Raw genomic sequence first — 20,293 nt, forward strand, 5'->3', positions numbered from 1 at the left:
CCTGTCTTTTTCTATATTTGGGACTACATCGTCCACTGTATCCTTTTGCAACATAGTAAAAAGCTGTAAGTTAGAGAAATCTGATTGCTATTTCTGGCATGCCAAGAAACCATAAAAAAAATCTTCCTCATTTATTCAAATGTTTTAATGAAAAGCACAGTACTTGTATTTGCTTTAATTACTTGGCAGAAGTATCAATTTCTTATCATGGTTGTTGTTATGAAGGTTGTTTATCATTAATGCAAAAACTCCAAATTTGCAGAAACATGAAACCTATGTCAGTATAGAAAAAAACAAAAATCTTAAACAAGCAAGGATGTTATGATTTTATTAACTGCACCACATGTTCTTCACTTCCATTTCCTACATTTTATTTCCATCTTCCACATGCTTTCAGGTGCACATGACCTAGAATCAACTTGTCATTGGTTTTTGCAACATTGCTTTGTTTAGACTAAGTCAAGCTTGATATTTCTACTGCCAAAGAAAGGTAACCTTCACCTGCTTCAGAACTACATAGAAATTACACCCAATACCAAAAGATCTACATTTCTATGCTCCTTATTCTTCCTTAACCCTTTAATGTTCAGATTACTCTGTTAAATGTAATACTTTTTCACTCAAATTGTTTTGAATTAATCATGCATTATCTTACAGCTTTGAGGTTTCAACGATGTGATTGTTTATTTTTAGAATGTCAATGTAGGTTAGGTGTGACAGAACCAAAATGGTTTTCACTAAAATAGATCAACACTGATGCAAATTATTGTCCTTAGAAGAATCACAGAAGAGCTCAGAATTTTCAGACAAAATTCAATTCTATTTGTTGATTTCTTCAAGACATTTGATAGGATCAACAGAAAGATCAAGTTACATTTCCTGTTGAATTAGGGTATCACAGTTATGAATGTTATATATGAAAACCTATCAAACTTTGTACAACAGCAGCAGGAATCCTTCTTCAGAGAGATAACCAAGCTCCTTTCCTCTTTGTGACTGCAGAAGCAGTAGGAGCATGAATATGGTTGCTCAACATGCTAGAAATAACAGTCAAATTTTCCTTAAATCACACCATACCATCTCAAAGGATGAACATATGCAAAACAGACAGGATGGCTATAGCTAGAATGCCTTTCATCATAGCTCAATCAGAGCTGACTTGGGGGTTAAACAATAATTACGTACCACCAAAGATGTAGCAGAAGAATGTTACTGTCCTTTCAATAGTCACTTAAAGATCTATCATTCTATTCGATAAGAAACAGTTTTAAATACATCATCAATGTCATTTTTTAAAGTATTGCAAATGTAAACAAAAGTTAAACTATATTAAATTCAAACTGCATATTTTAAAAAAATGTTCGTCTTTATTTCTTCACAAAATTTTGAATTCAACAAAAATGTAAATTAACAAACAAGCTATTCTTTAATGTAAAGTTTTGGGTAAAAAGTTCTATTGCCAAGAAGCAGTGTAGACTACTGGAGGTGAATTTCCCATCATTTTAGTGGTATTATTTTCTTGCTTTTTAATCAAGAGAGGTTTCAGAAAAGAAGGTATTCTAAAACCAGAGACCTGGTCCATATATTTACAAGAGAGTCAACTCCTTTAAAGGCACCCAAGGCCCCATGCTTCATTATGTTTCATTATTCAACATGGTGAGGATTTGATTTAAGGGATATTTGACTGCTACTTCTAGCATTTTGAGTGGCCACTTACAAAAATGCCTTCAACTCAAAAGTTGTTGCATTTCTCTTAGGTCAAGTGATAGATGTAAACAAGTTTGTTTTCAAACCATTATCAACATATCTGAATGACAATTAGTAAATTATAATTGATTTAATTGAAACTAGTTGTTGGTACTTATGTGATGGTTAAAAGGGGTGTCTTTTTGTATGGTCTTCCTTGTTCATAAGAGTCATCATATTGACCAAATAGGTAAGGTTTTGGTTTCTTAAACAAAAGACTTTGCATTCATATCTCACCACAAGCAAAGAGAAATAATTTCGGATCTTTTTTAAAACGGGGGCCACATTTTTCATTAATGTTTTACGTAGTGTTTTTGGTACCGAAAGACTTTCAAACTTCGTATACTTATCTATTTTGTGTTATAGAACAGAAAAATATTTTTGTATTCGAATTTCTTTCATGTAAAAAATTGTCTTATTTCGATAATTTCAACCAATCACTGACGTCCATTCAGCCGATATACATTAAGTGCCGACTACATAAACAAACGATTCTTCGTTTTATTTGCTTTTTTCATTTTAAATTTGCTTTAACCCTAACCCTAACCCTAGGGTTAGGGTTAGGGTTAATTGTTTCAGAATCGTTTGTTTATGTAGTCGGCGCTTAATGTATATCAGCTGAATGGACGTCAGTGATTGGTTGAAATTACAGAAATACGACAACTTTAACATAGAATAATTTATGGATTTCTTTTTTTTTTAAGAAGACTAAGAGAAAAAGATGTTTTATATGACACATTCTACCAGTGTTCCAAGTTTCAAAGTGTTTCGTTAATGAAAAATGTGGCCCCCGTTTTAAAAAAGATCCATAATTTCTTCTGAAACAAAAGAACTTAGATATTTTTTCCCCCCTATAGCCTGAGTTTGAATAGTAGAAAATTTAACAAAAATATAAATTATTAAATTCCTTCCAAAAGCTTTTTAAAAATAGCTAAAAAAAAAAAGATATCAGCTAATGTCTGTGGCAGCTTGTAGATAAAATTAGTGGTGTTGCTGCTTCAGAAAATTTTTAGCCATTGTTTTATTGTGTAAAAGGAAACAAACATATAAAAAGAATATTTATACATAAACTTGATCGGTTCGCATTTTAGCCACTGCTGGGTAGTGTGTTTAATTTGTTCACTGAACACTGCTGCAAATTCCCCCCTATTTTCAAAAATCCCCCCATAATCACAAAATAAAGGGGGGGGGGGGTGCGCCTGATTTTTCAAATCCTGGCAGCAACACTGAAGCTTGAAGCAGGATAATAATTTAATCCTACACTTTACCATGTTCAAGACTATAAACATGTTAAGCACAACACGCGCAGAGTCAAAAAGAAACACTAACTTCCACCCAGCACTGTTGTTCACAAAGTGCTCTCTCTCTCTCCCTAGTGTGAAGCTTCCTATCTCAACATGTGAGCATGTGCACAACAGCCAAACAGTGCATCGCTGGAATTGTGAAGCGCACAGTTCTATACAAGAATTTTTGTATTTTTCTTATAAACTAGGGGATGGCTACTGACATTAAGCTTAAGGATTATATAATGTACAAGTATAAAGAAAGAATTAAAGAAAAAAGGAACCCATAATACTGAATGTTATCGATAATATCAAGAGGAAATAGGTGGTTCCGCAGTTCCGATACATGAGCCACCACTGGCTAATATACTTCATGGTATACTACTACGGGGGTGGGAGAGAGAAAAAGATGAGATTGTCATAGATTGAATTTCTTTGATCATAGGTCTGCTCAATCTGATCTGGAGGATAATCAACAATATGCTTGAGTAATAAATACATAAAAAGTCACACAGTATAGTAAGTAGTAATGTCTTGTATATTCTGTTTATAGGTCACTTAGTCAGCAATCAATAAAAAGCATGTGACACATGCTGGCTTCATTATAGCTGACACAGAACATTCAGTAACAGAAGACAGCATGTCTAAGTTTAATGTTCCAGATTATTAGCTACAATGTTGTTGTTGTTGGCACTCCGTCGCTTACGACGTAGAGGGTTCCAGTTGATCCAATCAATGGAACAGCCTGCTCGTGAAATTAACGTGCAAGCGGTTGAGCAATCCACAGACACGTGTACCCTTAACGTAGTTCTCGGGGATATTCAGCGTGACAAGGCTGACCCTTTGAATTACAGGCACAACAGAAACAGGAAGTAAGAGTGAGAGAAAGTTGTGGTGAAAGAGTACAGCAGGGTTCGCCACCATCCCCTGCCGGAGCCTCGTGGAGCTTTAGGTGTTTCCGCTCAATAAACACTCACAACACCCGGTCTGGGAATCGAAATCGCGATCCTATGACTGCGAATCCGCTGCCCTAACCACTGGGCCATTGTGCCTCCTAGCTACAATATTAAGAGATCAAATCCTATTACAACCAATTTGTTATGACACAAGCTGATGACAGAAATGAAAAGACTCAATATACTTTAGTAGTACACTTAATTCTGTATTCTTGAAGGGTAGACACTAGATCAAGGGTTCTTAAACGTTTGTCTCCCTGTATTCTTCTTCATCATGTCTGTCAGTGTTGGCTAATGCCGTGTGAAGAATTGTGTGTAAAATGGTTGGGTATCAGAGAACAGACGTGATATTTATTAATCCTTTGGCATTCAGATTTCTTTATCAAATGTAATGTTTATTTATTTATTTTCATGGTTTTTGATTGAACATGCATTGTCTTGTAGTTTCAAGGTTTCAGTGATGTGATTTTTATATATTTAGAACAACATTGTAGAGTAGGTGTGAGAGACAAGATCATAAAACAAGTAGAATATTCTGGGCTGAATATAGCCAGTTAAAATGCTAAAGGGTTAATGTAATCTAATGTAAAGGGTCCAAGTTACATTATGATCAACTGTGACTTTTGTCTTTCGGGGGTCAATAAAATATGGTATCAGTAAAGGTCTAGGGTTGTTAGTAAGTTTCTTACTCATCAATATCTGGCTTTGTGTGTCAGTTAAAAAAAGCTTAATTTAATGTTACATTTTTAATGAATGTAATGAATTTTTTTTTTGACTGTTGTTTCTAGCCAAAGTTTCTGTCTCATCTACATTCACATTTTAATGAATGTAATGAACTCAGTTCTCAGTACAGTTTCAGAGGGACACAAACACCTTGGCTAGAAATTTGTTTTTGGTTATAAACATTGCTGAAAACATTTGTGCATAACAATAAGCGGAAGAAAATAGCAAAAGGCTCTTCACATCATTTTCTAGACACACAGTTGTGTTCTGCTGGTAAAATGATCACCTCAAAATCCCAATGCTTTTACAAACATTACATAACCATGCAATTTCTGTTACATGCCCTGGTTTGAGAACCCTTACAGTACATCATTCTAGAAAGATACCTGCAACAGATGATCATACCAAGTAGAAGATCTCAACTGCTTAATGCCAACTGAAGCTAAGCAGCAACTTTTCTACTGTCTTCACATTATATTTATTGTACAGACTACCTCAAGCTACCTAACAGAAAATAGATAATACCACACCCACTTTACAGTTAGTTACTTAGAGAGACTACCCAGCAGTAAAATTGCTCAAACTATATGAACATATCCAAATTAAAAGGACTGATCTATATATACTAATGAGGGAATGAACCTAAGACCAATACACATGCACGTGTGTACACAATATTCTTGACATACTCAACTCATTCCTATGTAATCAAGCCAACACTGAACATCCATCAGACCATACTGTTGCAACTGTAGCAATTTTTGTCTTTAGTGCTTATATTTTTATTACAATACTGCATCTACAGCATCATACTTCTAAACATACACACCATGTATACTCTGTTCGCCATATATAAAAGAAAGTGTCCCAAAGTTGTCTAAAATTCCTTAAATATTTTCAACTTAAATCTAAGAGCAAATGTTATTGATGGCTCCTTTTCAAGAAATAGTAAATACCATAATCAAATGAAAGCTTTTCAAAGTATATATGAATTACTGGAAGATAAGCCTTTAACCCTTTAGCATTCAGATTACTGTCAATAGTAATATTTATTTATTCACATTGTTTTGAATTAATCATGCATTATATCATATCTTTAAGAATTTGATGGTGGACAGTTTATTTTTAGAATGACATTGTAGGGTAGATGCAAGAGGCTGGATCTGGCTAGCTTGACCATAAAACAGGCAGAATATTTGGGCTAGATATGGCTGGTGTGAATGCTAAAGGGTTAATAGTAATATTTACTTCCATTCTAAATTGATGATATTGTATTTGAGAAAGGCCCATTGAACTTCTGATATCAGATTTTAGTTAAACTAGATTGAAACAATGCCTCGCATGTAAATCCGAATAATGAAATATTGAATTTAAAAAAAAACAAAAACCATGAAAAAGTAATAAAGTTTTGTTGAGATTAATATCTTTGCCATATTTAGTTGAAAAAAAAAAAAAACTTCTCTTGTTAAGCCACTGAGATGTAATTTAATTTAAAGAACAAGAGGGATGAACAGATGTTATTCTAGAAATGTGACACATGCAAAGAGTCAGTTCTCAGCACTACCATGGAGATGATAGTAAGAAGACTATATCAATTGAAATAGAGCTTTCCACAATTTCAGTGGGAACATCTACTTGAAACTAATTTATAATGGAACTAATGGAGGACTTTCTGTAGTGCATCTAAAGTTAGTGATTCTGGCAGAGCTTAACTCCAAGTGGCATTGATAGGAGAAAATTTAAACTCAACATAGACACCTAACAGAATAATAATAATTGTTTCAAATGTTGGCACAAGGCCAGCAATTTGGGGGGAGGGATAAATCAATTACATCGACCCTAGTGCTCACCTAGTAGTTATTTTAATCAACTCCAAAAGGATGAAAGGCAAAGTCAACATGGCAGAATTTGAACTCAGAATGTAAAGACAAACAATATGTCTAAGCATTTTGCCTAGTGTGCTAACAATTCTCTCAGTTTACTGCCTTAACCCTTTTGATACCAACCCTGCTGAAACCACATCTGGCTCTGTAGTACAAATGTCTTGTTTTCATAAGTTCTGAATTAAAATCTTCCACCAAACCTTAGTCACAATTTATGTTCTTAACACTAGCTTAATGACAACTAAGTTATTTTGCTAAATTCTTTGTTATATTTAAAATTAATTGAAAGAAACAGAGTGACAGAAATATGGTAACAAAAGGGTTAATAATAAGTTTCAAATCTTGGCACAAGGTCAGTGATTTTAGTGGAAGGGGATAATTGATTACATCAATCATAGTGCTCAACTGGTACTAATTTTATTGAACCTAAAGGAATTAAGAGCAAGACAGACGTAAGGACAGACAAAATTTCACTAAGCATTTTGCCTGATGTACCAACAATTCTGCCAGCTTGCTGATTTAATAATCCTTTCTACTTTAGGCACAAGGCCTGAAATTTGGGGGGAAGGGTCCAGTTGATTAGATCAACCCCAGTACACAACTGGTACTTAATTTATTGACTCTGAAAGGATGAAAGGCAAAGTCGACCTCGGCAGAATTTGAACTGAGAATGTGAAGACAGACGAAATACCACTAAGCATTTCGCCCAGCGTACTAATGCTTCTGCCAGCCCTCTGCCTTCAGCTTGCTGACTTGATAATAATCTTGCTATATCCTCTTCAATCTTGGCTCAGTTCCAAGAACAGCAATAGTTATGTGATGTGAACCATGTACTCCCTTAGTTATCAGTCCAGCACACTATTAGGGCTCTCATCCATAGGCTATCAATTTTATAATAAACATTTTCATCATTAAATGAGGATAATCAAGAAAGATATTCATCTTTGAACTACTTGGCCTAAAATTAGATGCAAACAGACCCACCATTTATCTTGTAACCACAGTTAGATATTATCTATGATTCCATATATTTTATGCATTTCAAGCAACTACAATGGAAACGTTATCTCATTAGTTTCCTTTTACTAATAAATAGCAAACAGAGAAGCTAAATGGAATCTCCCAAATAAATGAATAAATGATTTAAAAAAGAGGATTGAATTTGCTTTTATATGGCAAACCTAATTCAAATATTCGTGTGAATTTTCAAAAATTCACATTAACCCTTTCGTTACTAACCCGGCCCAAAAATTTTTTGGTTCATAAGACTAACCCGGCCGTAGCCGGCCGAGCATACCCATTGTTATTTAAATGTATATTTGAACCCAAATCTCGTTAATACAGTCGTTAAAACACCTGATTTCACTTTGCAAACAGTTGAGTTATTGTCTCCCACATTGTTTGGCCTGATATTTGAACTCAGTGAATTTTGGAAGATTTCTTTCCACATTTTTTGCGGCGTTGATTTTTTTCAACTTTGAAGATGGAGAGGAGTTTCATGCTATCAAGCAGTGATTCCGAATTTGAAGGTTTTTCAGCAGAAGATATGGAGATATCGAAGAAAAGAATGAATGAGCTACAAAAGCACGTGGTGAGCGATAATGAATCGGATATTTCTGGATCCGAAACCGAAATCAGCGATTCTGAAAGCGGCGACGGTGACAGCGAGGATGATTTTTACACCAGAATGGAGTAAAAATTAAAACAAACGTTTTTATTAACAATTTTTGTGAGGAAACAGGGTCTAGCCATAGTCTTTCTCAGGAAGCGAAACCTTTAGACTTCCTTTTCATGCTTGTTTCAACTGATTACTGAGGAAACAAACCGTTACGAAGAATGTAAACAAACCGGGGAAAAAAAGATAGCTTGCGGTTTCCTGTAACTGTAGATGAAATACGGGCATTTTTTGCCATAAATATTATCATGGATATTAGACAGTTACACAGAATAACAAATTACTGGAGCGATCAGGAACCTTTTGGCGATGAATATATTTCCAGTATTATGAACGAGTACGATTCGTGAAGCTGAACCAATATTTACATGTGAGAGACACTAGCAGTACCCCCCCCCCCCCCCAGTACGTGGAGAACTGTGAGACAAAACTTATGCAATAGAATTGATTAAGAACCCTTTCTTTAATTATGTTCCAAATATCACATTAATATGTTGATAAATAAAAAAGTTACAGGTGTTTAATGAGACTAGTCTAAATTCATGATTATTTTAGAATTTAATTGAAACTCATGAGGGGTGTATTTTGGCCAGAAATATAGTAACGAAAGGGTTAACCCTTTCGTTACGAACCCAGCTGAAACCGACTCTGGCTCTGTAGTACAAGTGTCTTGTTTTCATAAGTTTTGAATTAAAATCTTCCACCAAACCTTAATCACAATTTATGCTCCTAACACTAGCTTAATGATAACTAAGTTATTTTACTAAATTCTTTCTTATATTTAAAATTAATTGCAAGAAACACAGAGCATCTCGAAATAAATACAGTAACGAAAGGGTTAAGTCTATTATATTAAAGAAAGAGAAAGATGGTAGTGTCAAGGAAAAAATGCTCTCTAGTATTTGTTTGGGTTCTTCAAATCCTGCAGAGGTTAACTTTATCTTTCATCCAACCTTTCAGGTCGATAAAAATATAATACAAGTATTGGGGCTGATAGTATCAACTCATCCCCTTTCTTTCAGAGTTGTTGGAAACTATTATTTCTATCCTGGATTGGATTGGATTGACTGCCTATGTTCAGTCCACTGCAGAACGAAGGCCTCAGTATGTTCTCTCCAGCAACCTTGGCCTGATGTGGAGGTTGTGAATTTGAGCTTGAGATCATACTGGTTTGATGAACTTATTCTGTTAACACTGGCTTGGCAGAGGGGTGCAGTTTTTTTATACTCTTACTCAGAAGTAGTTAAGCCAATTACATTGACCCCAGTACTCAACTGGTATTGATCCCAAAAGGAAGGAAAGCAAAATCGACCTCGGTGGAATGTGAACTTGGAAAATAAGGAGGGAGGAAATACTGCTAAGCATTTTGCCTGGATGCTAACAATTCTGTCCTATTTCTATCCTAAATAAATTGATTTCTTTTGATTTTAATTAAGGCAAATTTTCCTAAGATGGAGCTTTAATCATTTGAATTTATTTCATAAAGTGGATTCTCTACAATGTATATAAATCCAAAACTAAGAAACCCAGATTAAAAAAATAAAATGTTGCTCTTGTCACAGCAACTAACAATTTCCTTCATAAATATAAGTTCTTAGTTAAAACCAGTATTATTATCATTGGAAAGATGATGAGAAGCAAAGTTGACCTGCATAGGGTTTGAACTAAAAAGCAAATATAGTAAGTAAATTTTTAGAGCTCTCCATTCTCAGCTACTTGACCTTCAAATATTTATATATTAATAAGTATCCTGTCATTGACTTCACATTTTACATTCGCCTTCACCATGCACACAAAGCAATTAATACTGGAAAGGTATTTCCACAATAAACCCATTGTTTTGGTCCAGTTTTGCTTGATATAAACCCAAGCCAGAACTGTAAACATTTGGGGAGGTTCCAAATGTTGCTCAAGTAGAAAGTGGGGAAAAAACACCGATTAATTATGCAAGTAGATCAGAACAAAGAAACGCATACTCACAAACATAGATACATGTGTGTGTGTGTGTGTGTGTGTGTGTGTGTATATATATATATATATATATATATATATATATATTGCAGGTGTTTTTATTCCTAAGAGAATTTAATGAAATAACAACTAGTTAGCAAACCTGTAGATCACCATATCAGCAACTAGATTTCTTAATATACAATTCAGCAGTTATCTAATTATTTATTATGTAAGCAGATTCACTCAACACAGAAGAACGAGGAAACAGAAATATGCAATATAACCAACTAGTCTAGATTACAAAGAGTTGTACAATACACAGCGAGTTACGTTATTCGTTTCATGTATATTGCCATTGGTGAACAATAGCGTCGTTGGTTAAAACTGTAAATACTTCGACCGTGCGAACCAAAGGAGATGGCGACGTAGACGGAAAAGGCTCCTTTTTACCATGTCGCACGGTCGAACACAAAACAAGATATATAAGATAGAAGGCTCATCGTGAGATACAAGCCGAGTGCCAGTAAAGAAACAGATTAGGACAGACAACCGATATGATTTATAATGAGAGTAAGTTTATTAACAAAGTGTAACTGTTTGTGTCTGTGTGCGCGTGCATGCGACATATAAAATTAACACAGTAGATAAATCAGGCCTTCGTGTACAAGAGAAGGTATACAACAATGTGAAGTGGCGGACAGTCGTATAAACAATAGTGTGTGTACAAGTGTGCGTGTGAATGAGAGGAAACACAGAACATAGAAAGAGTGTCTGTAACATAGACTGTAAAAGGTCTCTAACACTGAGATAGAGAAAAACCAGGAAGTTGTGGCCAAGGAGCAGAGCTGTAGTATCACACTATGTGTGTTGAGCGTCGAATGCTGCGACATGTGTTACCTGGTATAGTATATTCTAGCTGGTTAATTCTGATTGTTGATCGTGAGTGGAAACATCCACTCAAACAGTGAAGATAAAACCGCACTTGTTGATGTTGGTGTTGCTGGCGACGACAATGGTAGACAGTGCATTGGTGGTGTAGACGTCGGCGCTGGAACTGGCTGTAGCTGTATGTGTGTGGTCAACGACCAGACCTGTGAGAGATCTGAAATTGAAGACGATTGCCGTCGTTGGATCGGGCTTATTTATAGGCGAAAAAGGGCTCACCGGAAACCCAGAAAAACTCTATCTCACGTGACTTTATCCCAAAGCCACGATTGGATGTAATGCCCCCTTAGCAAGCAGAACATGGGGACAATTGCCGCGCGAAATAAGAACCAATCAGGTTGATGGACAGAAGGGTCCAAGGTAGCCGAAGGCTAGATGTTAGCAGCTTCGTTATCATTTGTGATTGAATGCCCGAGAGAGAGGTTTCACTACAAAACGGTTCCAATGGGTCAATTATTTGTTCACTATATTTAATGAAGGCAAAAGTGGAATTTCAAGGACCAAAAAAAAAAAAAGAAAAAAGATTTTCGTCATCAACATGCAAAAACTACATTTTTCCTATCGATATCTGTCTATCTATCGCTAGGGAGTAGGTCGGTAGACATCCGTTAATGAATATACAGTACTTCGAATAGCTGAACTACCTGCTATTTAACGTGGGACTGAACATTCCACAACACGTGTATTCTTCGCAATTCCCAGGTGGAATCGGCGTCACAAGGCTGGGCTTTTTAATTACACGTACAATCCATCTGACTGGTTTCCGAACACTTTCCACCTACCAATTTTCAATCACAAGGCTTGAACAGATCCAAAGCTCATAATGATTCGAACCCGGGACCTTGTGATTGCGAAGCAAACTTTTTAACCAATTGGCCATGCTTAAGTACGTACGACGAGCTTCTTTCAATAAACATAGAATTTCGTTCACACATTATTGGTAAACACGGGGCTCTGGTAGAAAACACTTGCTCAAGGTGACACATACTGATATCGTACTCGGAATCACATGGCTATGAAGTGAACTTGCTTAATCTCATAATCATGCCTGTTAATGTAAGAGTTTTCAAAACTTCATTTCTAGGCATATGTCGAGATAAGGAACTTTCAGATGGCTTATGAAAGAAAACAATATGTGACAATTCAACAAGGAAACTAGAATGTATCATACACAAATGATAAAATTTCTACAGTTTCGTTTTGATTACCGGGTGTTTAATCCAGTACTGTTTAAGTCATGGACACGCTGGGCAGCTATCCAGGTGCCTCGTGGTCTAGGGCCCCAACTATGATCTATGTATACTCTGGCTTACTGTCAATAAATACTATAGGGGCCAGTGTATTGCTTTGCCCTAGTATAATGTGTTTATTTCTCCTTTTTAATGCAAATAGCTATACAGATTTAGAAACTGAAAATGCCTCATGTAGAAAAGTTCAATTATGATCTACTTTAATTTATCAAAGCAAATTATTGTAATGGCAAATTTCACTTCCTTTGTACGAGTAAATTAAGCTTGAAAGACACCAAATCAGAAATCTGAGAAAAGATCGATTGCTGCGCTTAATATAGAAAAAAACTTACATGACCCATATATTTATACATAACAATGAGTCATGTCAGAGAATTCTTATTTCTTAAAGCATGTAGTCAAAATTAAGAATTAAAAAAAATAGGGTAGGTTTCAGAGCCATAGTATAAAAAGGAGTGGGAAATATTTACTCCTCTACGCACACATTTCAATTGATGCTGCGTAGTAAAGTGAATAAAATGTTTAGCCCCAGGTCAGTGTCCTGATAGAAGAGACCTATAACCAAAAATATCAAAAGCATTGAAGTCATTACAATCTAACTTTTTCTCCGGGTACTGTGTATCCACATTAGCAATGTAATCTTTTGTTTTTCTTTAAGACGGCAGAGTGTGATCTGGAGAGAGATGTGTTGATTGTAGTTGGCTCGTCAACAAAAAGATGCTGTTAAAAGCACATTAAAAGAGCAACGTTTGACATTCTGAAGGCTTTTTGTCAAACAAACGACTGACAGGGTCACACAATTAATTACTAATAATAATCAGCAATTCTAAACAACCTCCAAGAGGAAATAACATTTTAAAACATTATATACTTCTTCCAAGCAGTACGCTGTCATCCTCATGCACGTATTATGTATTCATTGAGCAAATTTTAAACTGGATTCAAGTCAGTAGTTCGAAACCTGGCCAAAGACTTTCGAAGAGCCACGAGTAAGCTTTTTCCTGTAGTGGTCATAAGACAGAATATCACAAATCGGATTGATCAAACTGGTTGATAACTCGAATTTAATTTTTTAATACCACCAAACCTTAATCGAAAGAAACAATGAGATATCACTACAGAATTAAGTAAAAAAGAAAAGAAAAAAAAACTATAATGTTAACATAATCACGGTATTATGTATGTCATATAAAAAGTCATAATGAGCCACGTGCTGTCTGAGTGCTTCGGATTGTCCATTTCCGATTTATCTCGTGTAATGAAGCTGGTCAGTGTTTGTTCAATAATGAAGTCCCACAATAATTTAATCAAGTCCTTAGATGTGGTTAGATATCCCTTTGTCTCCAGAAAAGCCTTTCCCACATTGAACTTCTTACTCGTCCAACGAAATAGAGTTGACCATGTAATAATCAGGTTGCATCACTCGACAAAGCAAAGCCGCTTAATGTGATCACACGCTGGGGGTGGGGTTGTTTTTAGATAACAATAACTAGCTGGTGGCATTAAAAGGAGGGTATAACTATCCCGAGCGTGATCGGAATCCTGATTTTGATAATTTCCGTTTGATAACATTATCTGTGTTTATAAAAAGCGGCTTTCACTATTTTGTTGGGCTTATTTACGTGTCCGATGCAATTGTTGGACAAGTCGTTGCAAACCAACATTTCTTGAAATACAAAGAGCCTTAATCTTAAACATCAAAAATATCATGAGAATGAAAAGTGTGAATTCTTTACAGGAGTCTACGTTTAAACAAAACTAGTGGAGATGCAATACTTAATGTTAATAAGTAGTACATTTCCTAATTTAAATATTTCCAAAATTAGTAGTTCCTACATGTGATTAAATATTCTACAAGCAATCAGTAAATGATTAGAAAATAATTTCAAAAAATTTAAGACGACGATGCCATATAGCCGAAAAGTAATTGCTCTTGATGTTTTGTTTCAAGTCAGTCCCCATCAGTTATACCCATCACCAAAGATGTTCCACCCATAACAATCCCATCTTTTATATATCATTGGATCCCGTAATGATACCGGTATGTTTTAATTTGAAGGAGATTTGTTTATTTCTAGCAAGTCAAGTTGACCGCTTAGTAGTTTCCTCGTTAGATCGTAGAAAAATGGATTCAGTTCAGGGTATTTGATTGCTGTTTACAAGCAACAGGTACCAACCAAGTCGAAGAATTCCTAACAACGACCAACTGATACACCAAACGCTTGCCTCACGAAACTACAAAAGTTGGTTTTATAATTCACAAGAGAGAATGAGAAGAAAAAAAAACTTATCTAAACCTTATCATGAGAATCGCAATAATCTACGGGTGAACTAATTAGAGATGGGAAAAAGGCAGCACAGCTTGTTATTCAATATTATTTATTTAAAAAAATTACTTGTTTGAATAAGAGAGAGATCTATTTAGGAGAAGCAGGTATTAAGCTGGAATGATAATAGTTTGTTTTAAGTTAGTGATAAACATAATCTTCCTTCTTAACAGGCTAGACATGTGAGCCAAGAAGGGCAAGTCTTTTTGCAAACAGTAACGGTGAGCAATAATGGAATGGTTATTCAAACAGCCTCACTGCTTCGTTATCAACAGCAAGTGGACATTCTATAAATAGCAGCTTTTTTCAAACGCGAAAAGCTTTCAACGTTCCAGAATTTGGGAATGTAAAAAAGCAGTCAATAGAAATTATGAGGTTTAATCAAAAGACGACCATGATTAATATAAATTCTTCTAATATTTTAGGTCTTTTAATCAATACAATTAGTGTTTATGATTATAAACGTGTGTATGCTACACACAGAGACTACTAATACACGTTACTGTCAGATTTATTTGGAATAAATACACACACACACACAGAGGAAGAAAGAGTTTATTTTGTAGAAAAATAGGAACAGGTGATATGTCAGTTTTCTTTCTTTCCCACTAAAAAGAAAATTATATTTAACAGATTGTAATATTAATGTTTATCCCAAAACAGTGAGCTGAGAGAATCGTTTGCACGCCGGGCAAAATGATTAGCGGCATTTCGTCCGTGCTAAAGGTTCTGAGTTCAAATTCCACCGAAGTCGACTTAGCCTTTTATTCTTTCGGGGGTTGATAAAATAAGTACCAGTCGAGCATTGAGATGGATTTAATTAAGTAGCACTCATCCCCGAAGTTGCTGGCCTTGTGCCAAAATTTGAAAGCAATATTCATGTTTATCCTAAACTAAGATACAATTTTATAGATAATATATGGATATCTATATATATATCTATATCTTTTACCGGTTTCAGTCATTTGATAGCGGCCATGCTGGGGCACCGCCTTGAAGCGTTTTAATCGACCATATCGACTCCCAGGACTTATTTTTAAAATCTTAGTACTTATTGTATCGGTCTCTTTTACCGATATATATATATATATATATATATATATATATATAATCCTTTCTACTATAGTATAATAGAAAAGATCCATCATTTGTTATAAATTCTAGAGCTGATATAATCGACTTGCACTCTCCCTCAAATTTCAGGCCTTCTACCACACACAAATATGTATGATATACTCACAAAGCAGTCATTAGCAGTCCGTAAAAGCTTTCTCTCCCCACCCTAGTGGAATTGAACCAAAAACAACCAGTATTTATAAGAACATAAATTTCAAGTAATGAATTAACATTCTAAAAATTTTGAAATCTTAGAATCATATTCCTTAAGAAAAATAAAAAAAGAAAGGGTAATATACATTTGAGAGGACGAGGAAGGAGTCTAAATAATGGATGGTTTGAAAAACATTTTCAACGATTTTTCAACCTAAATCCTTATTTGAAAACCATACATCTGATTTGGAAACAAAATATACAGCAATAGTAATTAGAAACAGATGTACAATTTTCAGCTTCGGAATATCCACCAGATTTACAATTATATATAAATCTGCCACTCATTTATTTATTTCAGAATACATAAATTTTTCAACATAATCTTTTTTTTTTTTTTAATATCTAAGCTATCATCTATTGTATATGTTTTCTACCAGACAACAGCAAAGAATTAGTCTCAAACAGAATGAGAGAGACGAGAGAGAGAGAGAAGGAAAACAAATGAAAAATTCGATGGATCAGCGATGAAGAATGACACTCTAGGAGAAATGGCTTCCGAAATATGCCAGTCTGCTACAGTTCTGCGAAAACGAGCAGCCAGCATGCAACACTTTGCTAAGCATTCAACAATGGGGAAACCAGTTGGAATATGCAAGAATGTGCAACACACTGCTATTGAATGAAAAACAAACAAATAAAAAGGCAATGAATGACGTTACAGGGCACTTGATAATAATACCATTATTGTTGTATATGTTGCGATATTTCTCAAAGGCACAAGGTCATGTTGAGATGGTGAAGAATAAATATAGATGTTGTGGAGTTCATTCGTTTCCCATGAACGATTAAGTAAAGCAGCTACAGCAGTTGCCAAACAAAACCGGTTCGCTGACTTAATTCTCAGAGCTCTACGTTCACACCGCTACCATATATACATAAACATACGCAGCACACACACACACACACACGTATGTATATATATATATATATATATATATATATATGGGTGGGTGGGTTAGAACCTGTCGGTTTTGGATGGGTTGTGATGCTTATGCCTTTACCAACAGCAGGGCATGAAATGAAACGGTAAATAAAACCGGGTCACTGATTCAGTTTGCCCAGAATGCTGTTTGTTATACAGTAGTAAATATAAACATTTTTTAATAATATTTATCAGTTTAATAAATAAAAGGATAAAAGAATTTTGTCGGAAACAAGAATTCCAAAGAAACCAAACAACAAAATCGTATTCTTACAGAGTTCATATTTAAGACTGGATAAGGGAATCATAAACGAAGTATATTATATATATATATATGTTATACCATTATATATAATGGTATAATAATTTTTTTTTATATATAGGTTATTTAATTAAAGTCATAAATTACGTGATATGGCCAAATATAACAATTGCATCGCGGAAAGCACATATTAACCATTCAAAAACATGTTGACTTGGAATCACACGCACGCACAGTTTCCTCTTTTATACACACACACACACACACACACATATATATATATATATCCTAATAAAAATCATATATACGTATGTGTATGTAATTTTTATTAAACTACATAAAAATAATAAAATAAATGGTTTTATTATTGGTTTGCAATGACTTTATCCTCTTGAATTCGCGTGTGCTTAACCCCAAGTCGAACAGAGAGAAGATCGTTCAGTCAATTCAGAAAGGATTTATGTAAGATATTATCGCAAAATATCTCTATATCTTTACCTTTTTCCTTCTTAAATGTGATTTTAAAAAAAGGTTTAGTTGCTATTTCTACAAGATCTTCTGACCAAATAAACTCTCATTGATTTCTGTGTGTGCGTGCGTGTGAATGAGTGTGTGTATAATTATACATGCGTGTTCGCATCACTTCTATTATCTTTTTAATAAGGGTCTGTAGAGATGCTCTATTTCGAAGGAAGAAACAAGAAACCGTTGGAAGAATGTAAATAGAATCGATGAGTAATGATCGATCGCTCCAACAGCTAACGAACAAAGCAACAGTTCCTTTCTCCCTTGCATGCTTATAGTCGGTGCCATGGTTCTTTCCTCCCGTTTGGCTGCCAGTATCTCTTCTCTTCACAGCTTCATCACACAATGGCGATGGTCCCTTCTAAACCATCAATAGGTGTCGGAAACGTACAGCGAATTAGTAGTCCCAAAAGGATATATACATATACGATATCCTTTATATATATTAAAGAAAACTAAAAATTAGGCATATGTAATCACGATAGAAAAGCACAGATTGTTTAATAGTGGGGAATTTTTATATATCAACCATCCAACCGTGAACTTAGGAATAACTTATATTATGATTGAGATATACTCTACTTTTCTATTGTTCTGAGTAAATTTGTGTGTAATATTTGTATGTACGTTATTCACACCTCCAAGAATCTAAAACATTACCATTTGAATGCATACATGCTATTTACGCTTAGAAGTGTTTGTGTGTATACACACGTTAATAATTTACAAGTGAAACTATTAAAGTTGATGGTGAATGATTTTGTGTATGCGCGAGCGCGTATATATATATATATGCATGCACACACACACACACACACACACAGCACTAGAATAATATTTAGCGCAGTAGGACCATATATAATGCAAGAACTATTTAAAATAAAATTGATATTTTAAGATCTAAAGTGCCGAACCGTATCCTAGAGAGGAAAACAAAAATAAAGCGCGAATTGTTGAAATGAAATGCCAATATGAAATGGTCTGCTTAAATGTACGAAGAATTGACTATAGAAGACGAGAAGGTGCAAAAGAAATTCGAAGGATATAGCATCAGAATTAAGATGATTATAAAAAGCAACAGTGAAAGATTGAAATGTTCGGAAACTTTAAAAAAAAGGACAGAAAGGCGGCCGAGCTGGAGAGGATGTGGAAGAGCAGATCGATTTAAATCTGGGTCTAAACAAAAACAAAAAATAGTTTGGATACTTCATAGCAGAAAGACTGTAATAATTATGACGAGAAAGAAACATTACATCAGGATATGAATTCATTGAGTTAATCCCATTCGGCAAGAAACTAATAGTGTTTTAGTGTCTTTTTATGCGTGTACACGCCGAAACCGGGCCACGATAAGTTCTAAATAAATTTTAAACTATACAGAAATATAAAGATATACATGTTAAGTAACAAAAATGTTGTTAACCATTTGGAAATAGATATGAAACGAATCACGCCCGATAAAGGTCTTCACAACGAAAAGTAATTACACAGCTAAACTTGTATCGTAAAACTTTTAACATGTTTAGGCTCATACATATTAAATTATTTATGTGTTTACACACACTCATATACGTGTGTATATATTTGTCCGAGTTGTATATGTGTGTGTGTATATATATATATATATATATATATATATATATATATATATATATATATATATGAGTATATGCATATATATGTACATATATATGCGGAGGTTAAGACATTAGCCAGTGTGTGTGTGTGTGTATACATACTTATACAATGTATGTGTGTATATATATGTGTGAATGTGTGTATGTAAATATACGTGTGTATGTATGCAAATATATGTGTGTGTATGTATGTATATATATGTGTGTGTATGTATGTATATATATGTGTGTGTATGTATATATGTGTGTGTGTGTTTATATATATATATATATATATGTGTGTGTGTGTGTATGTATGTATGTATATATATATAATGTTACTATAAACAACACAACGTTCACATTAAATTTCTATTACTAAATATAATTAACATGTATCGCCGACGCACCTGAATGTGAGATAATAAAAATATACATAAATTAGAAATATCTCCGAAATATATTTCTTACCAGCCACATGTTTTATGTATGTAGTCCAGATACTATTGCTGAAGGAACAATGTCAATCCAATATGTAATAGTAACGTGGAAGTAACTGTAGCACTAGTTAAGAGGAGCTGGCTACTCATAGCTTTCGCTCCACTCTCTCTACTAGTTCTGTTTATCGTTAACGACGACGCTTCTAGTAGTAAATGTAAAAAGCAAATCGTAATACAAAATGTTTCGTTTCGCTACGTGCTGTACTGATTCGTCATTGAACTTAAACATTGAAGTAAATTATTTATAAAAATCATATCATTTATAAAGTTGATTTCTTTTTTCTTTTTTTCTTCCAATTTTAAATTACTCTTAGGGCTAAAATGATTATCATTTTTTAAAGTTCTTACATCTAAATATTAATAATAATAATAATAGTAGTTATGAAACGTTTTCG

At 34.4% G+C, this 20,293-nt stretch overlaps 1 protein-coding gene across 1 annotated transcript in view; it reads right to left on the reverse strand.

The window, feature by feature from the left end:
• LOC106877836 (uncharacterized) overlaps nt 1-20,022 on the reverse strand; it is a 205,274-nt gene extending 185,252 nt beyond the window's left edge. Inside the window, exon 1 of the mRNA XM_014926867.3 lies at nt 19,870-20,022. The gene's annotated coding sequence lies outside the window, so the exon portion shown is untranslated. The remainder of the gene's footprint in view (nt 1-19,869) is intronic.
• Nucleotides 20,023-20,293: the final 271 nt, after the last annotated feature.

This window comes from Octopus bimaculoides, chromosome 3 (assembly GCF_046866305.1).
Source record: "Octopus bimaculoides isolate indiv1 chromosome 3, ASM4686630v1, whole genome shotgun sequence".
In the NCBI taxonomy this organism is placed as follows: Eukaryota; Metazoa; Mollusca; class Cephalopoda; order Octopoda; family Octopodidae; genus Octopus; species Octopus bimaculoides.